Source organism: Xyrauchen texanus, chromosome 13, assembly GCF_025860055.1.
Source record: "Xyrauchen texanus isolate HMW12.3.18 chromosome 13, RBS_HiC_50CHRs, whole genome shotgun sequence".
In the NCBI taxonomy this organism is placed as follows: domain Eukaryota; kingdom Metazoa; phylum Chordata; class Actinopteri; order Cypriniformes; family Catostomidae; genus Xyrauchen; species Xyrauchen texanus.
The window spans coordinates 39,906,852-39,922,481 of NC_068288.1; the positions used below are offsets into that span (position 1 = coordinate 39,906,852).

The 15,630-nt window shown below is 39.0% G+C and overlaps 1 protein-coding gene across 1 annotated transcript in view; it reads right to left on the bottom strand.

The window, feature by feature from the left end:
* The window catches only part of LOC127654147 (rap1 GTPase-activating protein 1-like), a 106,264-nt gene extending 104,384 nt beyond the window's left edge, over positions 1–1,880 (bottom strand). The window contains exon 1 of the mRNA XM_052141178.1: positions 1,682–1,880. The gene's annotated coding sequence lies outside the window, so the exon portion shown is untranslated. The remainder of the gene's footprint in view (positions 1–1,681) is intronic.
* Between the last annotated feature and the right edge of the window lie 13,750 nt (positions 1,881–15,630).

Consider the following 15,630-nt stretch of genomic DNA (forward strand, 5'->3'; position numbering starts at 1 on the left):
AATTAAAATTCTCTCATCATTTACTCACACTCATGCCATCTTAGATGTGTATGGCTTTCATTCTTCTGCCAAACACAACTACAATTTTAGAAGAATATCTCAGCTTTGTAGGTTCATACAATGCATTAGAATGGTGCCCAGAATTATGAAGCTCCAAAAAGCACATAAAGGCACCATAAAAGTAATCCATACTACTCCGGTGATTAAATCCATGTTTTCAGACTTGATGTAAGTGATAAACAGATCAATATTTAGTCATTTTTACTATAAATGTCCACTTTCACTTTCACATTCTTCTTTTGTTTTTGGTGAAATGCATTATTTGTGCATATCGCCACCTACTGGACAGGGAGGAGAATTTGTTGTAAAAACTAAATAGTTCAATATTGATCTGTTTCTCACACACACCTATCATTTTGCTTCAGAATACATGGAATTAATAACTGGAGTCATTAGAATTACTTATATGCTTCCTTTATGTCCTTTTTGGAGCTTCAAAGTTCTGGCCACCATTCACTAGAATTGTAAGGACCTAAAGAGCTGAGATATTCTTCTAAAAGTCTTTATTTGTGTTCAGCAGAAGAAAGTCAAACACATCTGTGATGGCATGTGTACATGATGGCATCATTTTGGGGTGAACTAGCCCTTCAAGCACATTTCACCCCCCAATTCGTAATGCGACCAGACATTTAACTTTTACTATTCTCATTGATTTCAATTATGTTTCTCATTACCGTAACACTGTAATTTTTTACCGTATTACAAAAAAAAAAAAAATGCTGTTCTACAATAAATTACAATCCTTAAAAATAAAAGACAGTACCAAGGGAGTACTATGATGTATAAATCCTGTATGGTTTACTATAAGTATATATAGATATATAGATATATATTTCATTGTGTTAATGAAGAAATCATATGACCATCTATTTTTGCAGTGCAGTGATGAGAATTAGGGGGTAAACTGTCATGCAAATAATGTCACAATGTAAAAGAAAATCTTAATGGCCCTATGTGCTTAATTTTTCTGTATGTAGTTATATATATGTATATACATATATAATTTTATTTAAAAATTGTAATTATAAATTCCAAGTATCATTTAACACTCTGGGGTCAAAACACCGTAGAATTACGATTATCCCTTATAATAAAGCAGTGGGGATGAAAAACACACTGGGATTGACTCGGATTTTGCAGTAATGAAATTCAAAGAAAAACTCGAAACAGCAAATATAGATAAGTCTTCTTCTAAGCACCACTTCTGTCAAAATTCCTCTAATTTCTGTCCACAACTAAACAATTGGTCAATTGTAATAATATACCCGGTTAAGTTATGTACAGAAATATTATGCGCATATCTGAGCGCTTCGCACAACTGAAACAATAATGATGCTTGCCAACAAAAATAACCAACTAATCGAGTGTCTTTGGGTAAGCCTAAATAATGAACTAAAATAAAAACAGTTGTTTGGAGAAGCTTCAAAGTAGTTATGAAGAGCATCATGTTATTAGTTTACATGGACGGGATGATCATATAAACTATGAGCAGTTCATTCATTATGCACTCTCCTAAAATATATAATAAATACTCAACTGCTTCAACATGGCATGTAAGATAAGGAATGCAGCTTGCAATTTCTTGCTGAAAATAAAGACATCATAAAGTGTTATGGCTTACCAGCAGTTGTGTACAATCTAATGTCTGATGATGCGCTGGGACAGGTGTAGTCTTCTCGTCTCCAGCTACTGTATAACGAGGCTCTTGAGCGAAATAGTGATTTAAAAAAAAAACAATAGCGCAATAGTGAAGGTTTGTGCGAAAAAGGAACGTTAGTGAATTAGAATGGAAATGGAGGAAAAATCTGACTGAGCGCTGTCTCCTTAGAAGATGCTGGTGGGGAAAGAACGCGTCTCCTCTTTCAAAGAATCCAGCGAGGCTACAGAACGCGCGAGTCACGTGACCACTATGTCCCTGTAAACAAACATGTTTTCCTTTCTGGTGAAGACTATAATAGATGATTATTTGTCTACGTCTGTAGTAGCTCGGCAGAATACATACCTAAAAAAAAAAAAAAAGTGGACACATGCATTTGTTACCTATGGTGATATTTCTTGGGCTAACCTTTAAAATTATTTTCGTTGTGAAGTAATGAAGTAAAGGTTGATTTAGCCATGATTAAATCATATTTTTGACTTGAATAAAACCAATTAATTTAGATGTTATCACGTGACGCTTGTTAACCTTGATAAAGGTGCAATTAGTAATTTATTTATCAAAAAATATTTTAAAAATAACAAAAAAATCCTCCTACACTTGCATACTAGTCGACACTAGTCTTTTCAGTAACCTAATAAAAGCTTTATTATTCTTCATGGACAGGGTCCCCTCTTTGGGGCAGCCATGTTGGGATCACATGACCAGCTGAAAACTACTTGCTTAATCTCAGAACCGCCCAGCTACTTGGTCAACACATGGCAAGGTTCAATCTGCACAGGTTCAAATTAAATTATTATTATTTTATGGTGCTTTTTAGCCTTTTTGGAGCTTGCTGGTATAAATAACACACTTTTCTTGTATGAAAAATAGCAGTGTCAAAATATCTCCTTTTGTGTTCCACAGTATAAAGAAACCAATAAATGTGGGTGATTCTCATGAAACGTGTAAGAAAATGCTCAGACCATATTTATTATTAAATACAAAATCATATGAAATTGTGCATAAATGTCTGTGTTTCTTTGCCCACTCTAACCTATTATTTTTGTTTTTCTGTTTCAAAAGTGGCTTTTTCTTTGCAGTTCTTCCCATAAGGCCTGCACCCCTGAGTCTTCTCTTTACTGTTGTACATGAAACTGAGCAGGTAGAATTCAATGAAGCTGTCAGCTGAGGACATGTGAGGCATCTATTTCTCAAACTAGAGACTCTGATGTACTTATCCTCTTGTTTAGATCTGGCCTTCCACATCTCTTTCTGTCCTTGTTAGGGCCATTGTCCTTTGTCTTTGAAGACTGTAGTGTACACTTAAACATGTCAGTCTATTGCATGGGGCAACTCAAAAACAAACACAAACACAAACACAATGTTAAGCTACATATAACTTTCAACTGTTTGATATAATGGCAAGTGATTTTCTAGTACCAAATTACCAATATGGCATGATTACTCAAGGATAAGGTGTTGGAGTGATGGCTGCTGGAAATGGGGCCTGTATAGATTTGATTAAAAATTACTTTTTTCAAACAGTGATGGTGCTGTTTTTTTTACATCAGTAATGTCCTGACTATACTTGTGATCCATTGAATGCCACTTTGGTGAATTAAAGTACCAATTTCTTTCCAAAACTGCAAAATCTGTACATTATTCCAAACTTTTGGCCACCAGTGGTCATGTACTATAAAAATGTAGTAACGTTCATTCTATGAAACTAGGTTGCATAAAAGTAGTCCATATGACACTGAGTGTTCTGAGTGCAGTAAATTTGTCACAGATTCGCTACTGATTATTTTCACATGCAAATGAGATTTGCGACAAACTTGCGGCAAATTGTCCATTGTTACCAAAGGTTTGCTGCAGGTTCACCACTACCAGTGAAGAGCTGCAAACTTCTGGCAAACATTTGTGGTGAAGAACAAGCTCATTTGTTTGTGAAAATAATGAGTAAACTTGCGGTAAACTTGTGGCTAGTTTTCCAGAACTCTACCTATATTTTTTGTGAAGGACCTCTCCAAACTCATGCAGGCTTGCTTTCATTTCCAGGTATTGTACAATCAAGATGAGTGAGAACCAATGATGTTTCACATTACTGACATCAAACCTGGTGTGTCACATTCTGAGTCATCCTAATTTTGAAGTTTAATTTCTATTTAAATGAAGAATTTTTGAAAATAATAACAATGCTTTTACAGCAATCATTAGGTGAATACATTAATAAATTATTGTGATTAAATAATTCAAAATGCATATATCATTCACATTAATAAATACATCAACAAATACATAATGTGAAAAAGTCAATAAATGGGATTTTTCTTTCATACTGACAACTAATCCTTCAAAGAAGAACAACATCCCATGGAAACACAAAATGTCTGTGTATTTTGGCAGCCCCTCTCTTCAGGTTATGAGGTTGTGGGTATAACAGCGTCTGTCTGAGTAGAAATACACAATTGGGTTCAGAGTCAGTGTTTCAGTATATGTGGACAATCAGGGGCGGAGCCAGAACTTTTTCAAAGGGGTGGCCAGGTAGGGGCAAGTGATCAGTCTGTAGTGGCTATCATCGTACTGGGGAGGGGGATAAAATGATTAATTACAGTGTCCATCCATCCATCCATCCATCCATCTTCAACCGCTTATCCGAAGTCGGGTCGCGGGGACAGCTGCTCCAGCAGGGGGCCCCAAACTTCCCTATCCCGAGCCACATTAACCAGCTCTGACTGGGCGACCCCGAGGCGTTCCCAGGCCAGTGTGGAGATGTAATCTCTCCACCTAGTCCTGGGTCTTCCCGAGGCCTCCTCCCAGCTGGACGTGCCTGAAACACCTCCCTAGGGAGGCGGCCAGGGGCATCCTTACCAGATGCCCAAACCACCTCAACTGACTCCTTTCAACGCAAAGGAGCAGCGGCTCTACTCCGAGCTCCTCACGGATGACTGAGCTCCTCACCCTATCTCTAAGGGAGAAGCCCGCCACCCTTCTGAGGAAGCCCATTTCGGCCGCTTGTACTCGCGACCTAGTTCTTTTCGGTCATGACCCAACCTTCATGACCATAGGTGAGGGTAGGAACAAAAATTGACCGGTAGATCGAGAGCTTTGCCTTCGGCTCAGCTCTCTTTTACGTGATCAACGGTGCGATAGAGCGAGTGCAATACCGCCCCTGCTGCCCCGACTCTCCGGCCAACCTCCCGCTCCATTGTCCCCTCACTCGTGAACAAGACCCCGAGGTACTTGAACTCCTTCACTTGGGGCAAAACCTCATTCCCTACCTGGAGTACGCACTCCATCGGTTTCCTGCTGAGAACCATGGCCTCAGATTTAGAGGTGCTAAACCTCATCCCAGCTGCTTCACACTCGACTGCCAAGCGATCCAGTGTATAAATTAAATATCAAAAATAGATATGAAAAACGAGAGATAAATGTACTTAAAACTCAAATTTTCTGATAGCTTTTAGGCAGGCATATATTGTTATCAGAGCAGACAATGACTCAATATCCGGGTGGGATGGATACCTGAAATCACAATAAAAATCCCAAATTACCCTGTTTTTCAGAACATTATGTCAGTATTTTAAAGAAAATGACTAAATCACAGCTCACCTTTCGAGTTGGTCACTTGCATGTTCTGGTAGAGATCTATAAAATAAAAAAGTCAATCTTATGGCTAGGAAACCACTGGTTACAGAAATTTTTTCTTTGTAAAGATTAAATTTAAAGCACTTAATATGGACTTGCTCAACATAGTAAAATAACTTTTGAATGCATAGAGGACAATGTTGAAACAAGAAAAAATATTTTGCGCAATTAGTCATGCCAATACTTTAAATAGTAACAGCTTGTGGAAAGTAACAAAAGTGGTAAAAACTTCAAAATTGTCCAACTTCTTAAAAAAAATTTCCCCTTCTGTCACTCACTGGAAGTTGTGTCGATGTAGTAACACTAAGGGTCTCTCTTGAGAGCCTGGGTTACCACTTATCTTTGAGAAAAGGCCAATGAGAAATGACAAACAGAATTTGCATGCCCCTTCCCCGGACATACGGGTATAAAAGGAGGGAAGCGTGTCTGTTCAGACAGATTTTTTCTACGGAGCCGAGTGGTTGTGTTTCAGTGAGCTGAGTAAACCCACTGCTGTTCCACTCACCTCTATAAGAGCATACGTTGTTGGAGATATGGCACATTTTCAGCGGCTTTTCTCTTCTTTTGCACGCCAGTGCAGACTACGCCCCTGGGCGCTTCGACAGCCCTCTAAAAGAGTATATATTTCTCTAAAAGAGTACACATTGACGTTGAACGTATTTTTAAAGACACATCTTTCTCAAGATGCCCTTCTGTCTTTGTGTTATTCCTGGATGCGGTCGTTGCCTCTCCGCTTCTGATGGCCATGGGGGCTGCCTCACGTCTCTGGGCAGCGATCACAACGTTATGGTCGTGGCTTTCCTTCTTCTGGGGGAAAGCCACTCTAGCCGCCCCCCCATGTTCTACCCACGGGTATAGGGCCGGCGCGGCTGGCGCTGGAGGTGATTTCAGGAGTTTAACGGGTGCGATTCCACAGGTGGATAAGGCAGTTGCGGTGCACCTGTGCCCGCAAAACGACACCATCTGGTGGGATTGACTGTCACTTCCCTCCAAGGCCTGTAGGTTGATGTTGTCTCTGGCGACCAAGGCCTACAGCGCCGCTAGACAGGCCCCTCCACCCTGCATGCCATGGACCTCCTGCAAATCCACCTGGCCAAGGCATAAAAAGATTTGCACCTGGGTAGTCCTGATCCTGATGTGCTGCAGGAACTGCGCTCGGTGACCGACCTCACCCTCCAGGCCACGAAGTTCACAGCACACGCACTCGGACAGGCGATGGCCAGCCTTGTGGTCCAGGAATGCCACCTGTGGCTGAATCTGGTCGAGATGCGGGACTTCCACAAGGCTCGCTTTCTCAACTCCCCATCTCCCAGATCGGCCTATTCTGCGACACCGTTGTGGACTTCGCCCAGCAGTTCTCGGTGGTAAAGAAACAGACAGAGAGCCCAACTGCACCACACTCGCACCTCAGGCCGGCAGGTGGTGATGAGTCTAGAGGTCATCTCTACAGAACCTCCTCCTCATTCGCCAACCCACCCCAGGCCAGGTATTCGGAGCAAGGTAAGTGCTTAGAGCTTTGCCTCAGCACAATCACCTCAGGACGAAGCAACGCTACCCGACGTGAAGTCGCCTGCTCCCCCCCGCCACGATGCCTCACCTCCAGGTACATCACATGTGATTGTCCCCTTAGTGCCCCCCACCTGGAGCTTCGATGCGTGGTTTACACTTGTGTACGATTGTGTTGCAGCAAAAGCTCAAATGTTTTCAACTTTTGTTCACAATGACCAACCTGGTCTCATGAGAAATCATACTAATAGTAGTTGGCTTGTAAAAGTTTTACTCCCATGTTATTTTGATTTTTTATAAGTTGAACCCTCAACTTAAACTTAGCCATAAAGTCTAACCCCTTACACAAAAACTTTTGTGTACCATGAAAGAAAGAAAACATCAGGGTTTGAAACAAGACATCTCTAGGGAATAGTTTAGGTTTTTGACATACAACCATCAAATATTCAGTGAGTAACCAAATTTGGTCACGTACGTTTCCATTCTTAAAATAAATTGTTGGATAGGAAACTAGATACATTTCATACCTGTATTGCATTGATTGATTGCTCTCTACACTCACTGAGAACATTATTAGGAACACCTCTACACTTACACATTCATGAGATTATCTAATTAGCCAATCGTGTGGCAGCAGTACAATTTCAATTATTTGTGGTGCCAGATGGGCTGGTTTGAGTGTTTCTGTAACTGCTGATCTCCTGGGATTTTCATGCCCAACAGTTTCTAGAGTTTACTCAGAATGGTGCCGGTTCTGGGAACTAAACACATTGTTGATGAGAGTGGTCAACAGAGAATGGCCAGACTGGTTTGAGTGGACAGAATGGCTGTAACTCAGATAACCCCTCTGTAAAATTGTAGTGAGCATTATAGCATATCAGAATGTACAGCATGTCAAACCTTGAGGTGAATGGGCTACAACAGCAGAATACCATGCAGTTAGAACAGCAGTTCCAATTCTGTCAGACAAAGAACAGAAAGCTGAGGCTGCAGTGGGCACAGGCTCACCAAAACTGGACAGTTGAAGACTACAAAAATGTAGCCTGGTCTGATGAATCTCGATTTCTGCATAGGCACTCAGATGGTAGGGTCAGAATTTGGTGCCAACAGCATGAATTCATGGACCCAACCTGCCTTGTGTCAACAGTCCAGGCTGGTAGCAGTGGTGTAATGGGGAATGTATTCTTGGCACACTTTGAGCCCATTAATACTAATCAATCATCGCTTGAATGCCACAGCCGAATTGAGTATCTTTGCTGACAATGTGCATCCCTCCATGGCCACAATGATATGCATGATAATGCAAAATGGCAAAAATCATCCTAAACTGGTTTCACAAACATGACAAGGAGTTCACTGTTCTTCAGTGAGACCATTGAAATAAATGGCTTCATAGCATTCTCTGATGCAGCATAAACTGTAGTGTAGGCATCCTTATTCTCCCATCAAATGTTCACTGCAGAGATAATTAATCTCCCCTGCAGCATCTTCTGTGCATGTGTTTGTTAGTTTAAAATTCAGGTGTGTGTATTTTTTATATGTAAATGCAGTACTTTGTGATTGTGCATTGTATAGACATGTATTGCTTAAGATGTGGTTGAGGATCCAACAAAGAGCTCAAAGCATTCCAAAAATATCCCAAAGTCTGGTAGATAAGCTGGTAGCCCAAATGGTTTGCCAGGTCTGCCAGCACAACTGCCAACAGTAAAGATTTACACTCCTCAAATACTGTTTGGAGCTGTGTATTTTGAGCATCATTGTGGTAGTCTGCCACCTCCTCTTCAACCTACACACACAGGTAATTTTGGAGCTTTGTGTAGGCAGTCCACTCCTGATCTCTCATCGTAGTAAGATAAAGATCAATATGTGCCTGTGAGATGGTGTTTGCAGCTAGAGCAGTTCATGCAGTTTATGCTGCAGAGCGGAGACTACAGTAGAGAAAGAAATAGAGGCATATAAGAACAATGTAATTGTCAGAGATTTTCAGATTTTATTGCTAAATCTCAAATTAATAATTTAGGCAGGATGAGGTGTGGGAGAATTTCTGTAACCATATTCGTAACGTATCACAGCCTGATCTCAGATTCCATGACTGTGGTGACATTTTTTCAAAATTTATTACACATATCATCTTTTAAAAAAGTAGATCCATAAGTAATTTTTATCATAAATATCACAAACTTTTGCTGAATGTCATTCTATCATCCCACTGGAAATGTTTAGAAATGTAAGTGCAGCGTAGTTCTAGCGGGAAAACTTGCAGCTGTACATCATTTTACATTAGCTAGGTAACTCCTAGCCAATCATGTGTCAGTCATTGCTTAATAAGTCTGCTTACAATCACATTACTATTTTAGTGTTCCAACACGGCAACCTCCACCACCCCACTGTCACCAGTTGAGTCCTGTCCTGTACAGGGGTAGGCTCCTCTCGCCTGCCAGCTATCTTCAGCAGTATATGACTGTTCCGAGGACAACTTCTTCAGACCGCCACATGAAGCATACGCCAAAGAGAGACATTACATTCCTGTTTTGTATTCATCAAATAAGTGTTATCTTAAACTTTACTCAAGTCTGCGATTCTACCTGATAGAGATGTATTTCAGATGAGCAAATATTTTAGATGATGAAAATGCACACATTGAACAGGCATCTGGACAACATGTTTGCTCTAGCCTAAGGGTATGCATTCCTAAGCTTGGTATTTCTACAATGTTTCTTTATAGATAACATTTAACCGCCAATTCTTTTATAAATCCCATACTGTAGACCTTTCACTTTAAGATATTTGTTAATCCTCTTACAGTAACACAGAGAAGGCACCAGATAAGGTTAGAATGATTAGACACATGGGAAGAGACAGCAGGGGTACCAGCAAGGTGCGACCAAGAGATGACACCTTGGTTTCAGTCTAACTGATTACCCACTAGACTGTCTGACTCCTGTGAAAAGCCAGCATGGGCTTATCTCCAGGAGATAAAATCAGCCTACGATGTGTTTACGATAGAAAGCAATTCTACTCTAGAAATTCTTGCTTTATTGATTCATGGTTAGTTCTGCAATAAGGATATGAATTTGGAGATATTTACTTTTTCTAAAATAAATAAACATTAGAGGTGCTTGATCACATGGTGGACAGATCACATGGCAACAGTAGGTTGAATGTTTTGCTGCTGAAATCGATCTGTGCCTTCCAAAATTCAAATGGTGCAGCATGACATGTCCACAGAATGGCGCCAAACACGAGTTGTATTTTTAGTTGTAAATTATGTAACACAGACAACTGGAATGCAAATTTGATTAACTCTACTCCCTATTCCAAACACCAACCCTTAATCTAAAGGCAGCGTCTCACTAGCAGATTATTCCAATTATTTTCAGCTGTTAGCTTCATTAACAATCGACAACAACAGATGGAGAGACTCCCTGGAAGCTGCATATGGACATGCGTTCTACGACAAGCCTCGATTGGATAAATAAACAATCACTCCACAAAGTTACTCCATCTTCACGATCACATTTCTATTATGGGAGAACAGACACAGGAAGAGAGAGCTCTGTCTGTCAAGTTCTTTTCAATGCAGAAATAATGCAAAAACTACTAATAACAGAGAAAAATAACCACAGCGTAAATGTTTCAGTTTTGTCCATTTTAAAGTATAACCTTGTAAAAGCCTACCGAACCTGCATTTGGATGAGATGCTTTTTGCTCTTTGGAGTCAACATGTATATTTGTATGACATATCTAAAATGTTAAATCATGACAGACTATTAAAAGAAACACATTTCTATCGGGAAGACACACAGGCTTGAGTGAAGTTTAAGATGCCATTTATTTGATAAATGTAAAACAGAAAGTAATGTCTCTCTCTTTGGCGTTGGAACCGTCCAGCGGTCCAAGGGAGTTGCACCTGGAACCGTCATGTCCTGCCGGAGATAGGAGGCAGGGGCCTACCCCCGTGTGGGACAGGGCTCAACTGGTGGTGGTGGGGTGGTGGAGGTTGCCGTGTTAGCACACTGAAACAGCAATGTGATAGATTGTGAGCGGACTTATAAAGCAATGGCTTACATGCAATTGGCTAGGAATTACCCAGCTAATGATGTGATAATGTACAGCTGATTGTCTTCGCGCTAGAACTACGCTGCACTTCCATTTCTTCTGCCCAAAAAAGTAAAACCACTTACATTTAATAGTTAGGTCTTATATTATTTTATATTACTTAAACAAGCTTTATATTTGTATACAGCTTTAGATTATGTACAGTAAATATACAGTATTGTAGTCTACATTTATATAACATTATGTATAAATATGCATCCCTTACAAGTTTGTACAGTGAAGCATTTGTGACAGTGAAGTGTTGTGAGAAGTCAAAGGCAGTCGTTAAGTGACACCTTCCCTCTGTTTTGAATCGGTAAGTCTGACAGGCTCATCGACTTGGAGGGAAATATCAGCTAAAACAGTCACTGACTGTGACACCCCCTACCCAAATCGATTTGTTCTGACTTGGCTAGTGTGGAGCAAAAAATTTAATTGCGGAGCAAAAACGCAACCACCTTTTTTAATGTGAACACGATTACTTCCTGGTTCCCACCTGACCAGAATCCCTGTCTCGAAGGTTCATGGAACACACTCAGTATTGCAATAGGAAAATGTACTTAATTGAATTGATGCAAAAATGTCTGATGAGTGCTGTAGCTTGTCGGTAATTCGGCTGAATGGGGTCGATGTTGGGGAACATGAACTTTCGAAGCATCGTGTCGATTTCTCATGTGATCATTTTGGCTTTCCTGTGAAAAACTCATCACCAAAATGCTAAAATGTTTTAGGTGGTTGCTAGGGAATTGTGAAGTGGTTTCCAAGGTGTTTAATGTGGTTGCTAGGTTGTTGCTAGGTGCTTGAGCCTACTGCTCAAGCCTTAAGAGCCCACCCTCAAATCTTTACAAAATTTTTGATCCCAGAAATGGCTCGGGTCCCTCTTTCAAGAGTCAAATGTATTTTCGCCCCTGAAAATCTGATCACTTTGAAAAATAACACATCAGTCATGTCCATAAAGTAATGATAAAAGAGAGCTCAATTTTAGCCAAATCAACAATTTGATCACATTCCTAACCCTAAACGATAGTGTCATAAAAAGCAAATGTGACATGGAAAATGCAGTTTCTGAAGCAATCACATTATTTTGCTCTTCAGGACTTTTCGTTGCAAGTTCAATGTTCTATTAGTTGAGCAACTGCAGAATTTTGTGCTAGAACAAGCTTGTAAATGTAGTTGGTTATGTAATGTAATCATTCAAATGTATTGCCTTGCAAATCACGCACTAGGCTATAGGTTTTAGAAGGTGATAGAGTTGTGAGGAACGGGGCAAAATGTAAGTGTTTGTGTCCTGATAATCTTCTGTTTTGTATAAAGGAGAATAAAAGCGTGTTTTGTGGTGTTCTAGTGTTCATATCACCACGAAACTGCAGCATTATGTACAATAAGCAATGTTAAAATAATTTTGCAAAAAAGTATGTATCATAACATGATTCTATGACACCAGCTTGGAAAATCGCTTACAGTGCAGGTGTGATGAATTAGAAGTCGGGTGAAGAGTAGCGGAACACTGAAGGAGGTGGAGAGCCCGATGGAGTCGTGACAATATGAATATTATATGGTAGCACAAATCAGTTTATTTAACACTGTATAGAATCTGTGAACACAATGTCAGAAGCAGAGGTGTGAAAAAATATTGAAATATCTATATATAGTGATCTTTTTCCTTGTGAAATTGTACCGATATTTGTAGGCCAAATAGCGTATATTATTATTATTTACATTTTTTCACATTACGGTGATGGTAATTTTTTTTATCTTTGCCAAACTGATCTAGGAAATTAACAACAGTCCCTTAGAAGGTGCAGTCATCATGCTTTACACATGATCACCCACCGTTACTAAAATGCATTACAATTTTACAGTAGTAACATTAACTTAGGTATTTTTACACAAATGTAAATTCTTTAGGTGATATCTATTTTACTTTTGTGTATTGAAACTGTGTTGTAATAAATAATGTTTTGAAAGTGTTTAGGGTACTATTATATTCATAAATACTATAATTAATTTTTAGAAAGTGTAGCTACATTGACCTAACCGCAGATATAAGCACCCATTATGGTCTTACTGTATATGCTTATGGCTTTGCAATATACATATATATTAGGAAATAAACTGGCCTTGTTTTGAAAACTGGCACTTATATATTAATTTAACAATGCATTTGGTGATTTGGTAACAGTTCTCTGAAGTCCAGTGAAGATGAATGAGATATATTGGGTGAAATATCACAATATATCACAGTTTTGAATCATAATACACCCAAAATAATGAATTGCAATAATATCATGTTGTGACTTAAATATCTGTACAGTATCGTATCGGAAGTTACCATTTGATTTCCACCCCTAGTCAGAAGTGCTGCCTTTGCTTTCTTAATCATCTAATTTTCATACAATCTGAGCAATTTTCTGAAGGGATGGATAAATTGTCCAAAGGCAATGGAGAGCACAGACACTGCTTTCCTTGCAGCACTATATACAGTGACCCAGAATGCACTGTGGAAACATGAGAGCCCACTTTAGTTTCAAAATGAGATAATTGGGCCGATGGAAAGCTCTAGTAGAGGTAATGGCCTTCAGTCCCAGAGCATGGTCACATCAGAGTGCAATAATTAAGAGGATGCACTGCTCTCATTGTGACCGGAATTTGGACAAGACCTGCTTGTTAGTGGAGCTGTTACTGAGTAGACAGAGAGTGAGAGAGAGTGAGAGAGAGTGAGAGAGAGTGAGAGAGAGAGAGAGAGAGAGAGAGTGAGAGAGACATAATGATGTGGGCATGAATCATGCTACTTGAACGTTTTCTTGACCTTTTGACAAAGATTTACTCATGGTTTCTACAGAACTAATGCAGTCTAGTTGCAAAGCAGAAAACATATACATGTGCCGCTTATTCTATTTTTTTTGTGGATTTTCCTCCCTTTTCTCCCCAATTTGGAATGCCCAATTCCCAATGCACTCTAAGTCAATCCGCGCATCTTATCACGTGGCTTGTTGAGCATGTTACCACGGAGACATAGCGCATGTGGACGCTTCACGCTATTCTCTGCGGCATCCACTCACAACTCACCATGCACCCAACCAAGAGTGAGAACCACAATGAGATTAACACAATGTGACTCTACCCACACTAGCAACTGGGCCATTGGTTGCTTAGGAAGCCTAACTGGAGTCACTCAACACACCCTGGATTCAAACTGGTGACTTTACTTGCTGAGCTACCCAGCCCCCCTGTGTCACTTATTCTTAATCAAAATGTTCTTTTGAACTCTTGAAAATGGACATTTGGACATTATTGTTTTTGGGTAATACATTCTTAAAAATAAAGGTTCTTTATTTGCATGAACTTTGAACATCCATGAAATCTTCCCACTGCACAAAAGTTTCTTTGTAGTGGGAAAATGTTGATTAGACTGGAAAAGGTTATTTAAAATGGTTCTTTTAAGAATCTTTCACTGGAAGGTTCTTTGGGGATCTGAAAATTTTTCTTCTATGCATCGCAGCAAAACACCCTTTTTGGAACCTTTATTTTTAAGATTTATTTTTTACATTTCTAGTTTCATAATTATAGACCTTTGTTTTGCTGAAAAGGAAAAAATTGCTTCAAACCATGTGAACCACATTGGGTTTTCGACCACTGAAAATTGACTAAATTACAAAATTTTTGAATGGATCCTTATTGAGAGCCCCATATATCTGGAATTTAACCATAAAGGGCCTTAAAAATTTACATACAAAAACAAAAGTTTGTTCTGAACCAGAATCTGACAGAATATTTGGATATCTTTAATACTTCTAGAATTATGGGTACTCAAACCTTTTGGAAAGAAACACAAAAAAGTATTTGTTTTTTCCCCCATTTCTGGACTCCTATTGGCATACAAGGGTTCTGATCAACTGATTTGATCTCTGTGTAATTAAACTATCCTGCCACCTTTCTAAGATAAATATATATATATATATATATATATCTGAAGTATATATATATATATATATATATATATATATATATATATATATATATTTTTTTTTTTTGCCCTGAAGTTTTGCTCTAAAATCAAATGCAAAAATTGTCGTTTAACCCCTCAGGAGGAGCAACCTCTGAGCAATGCTTTTTTCCTGTGCAGTTTTAATACATGTAGTCATAATGTCTATTAAAGAGCAAGACAACCTCTAATTAACAACTTCAACACTTCCATGATCCTACAATGGATATCAGACACACTTACCACTTGAAAGCTATTTCGAAACCTTCATTAGAGCACTTAGAGCACTTATTTTAAGTGTCTTGTATTGCATCTGGTTTCTCTTATGTTTGTATAAATTTCAGTATATTCTGAATTTGTGCTCTTGCATCAGCTTATTCAGCATAACGTGCATTATTTTCCTAGAGACCGTCCAATTGATGTATTATTTAATTAGTGCTTCAAATAAAATAAAATAAAATCATACTTTACATATTAATTTTTTTTTTTTAATGAAATTAAATAAATTATATAGTTCTAAAAACTGCACTGGCAGTATTTAAATAGTTCTACTGACTGATGCTATTGTTTTGCAATTAATCTTCCCAAGTATTTATGAATTGAAATAAACCAAACCCCAGAAAATGTGCAATAAAGATAACAAATCACAGCTTTATGATATAAACTGTCTACCACAAGTATACTTGTCTTGAAG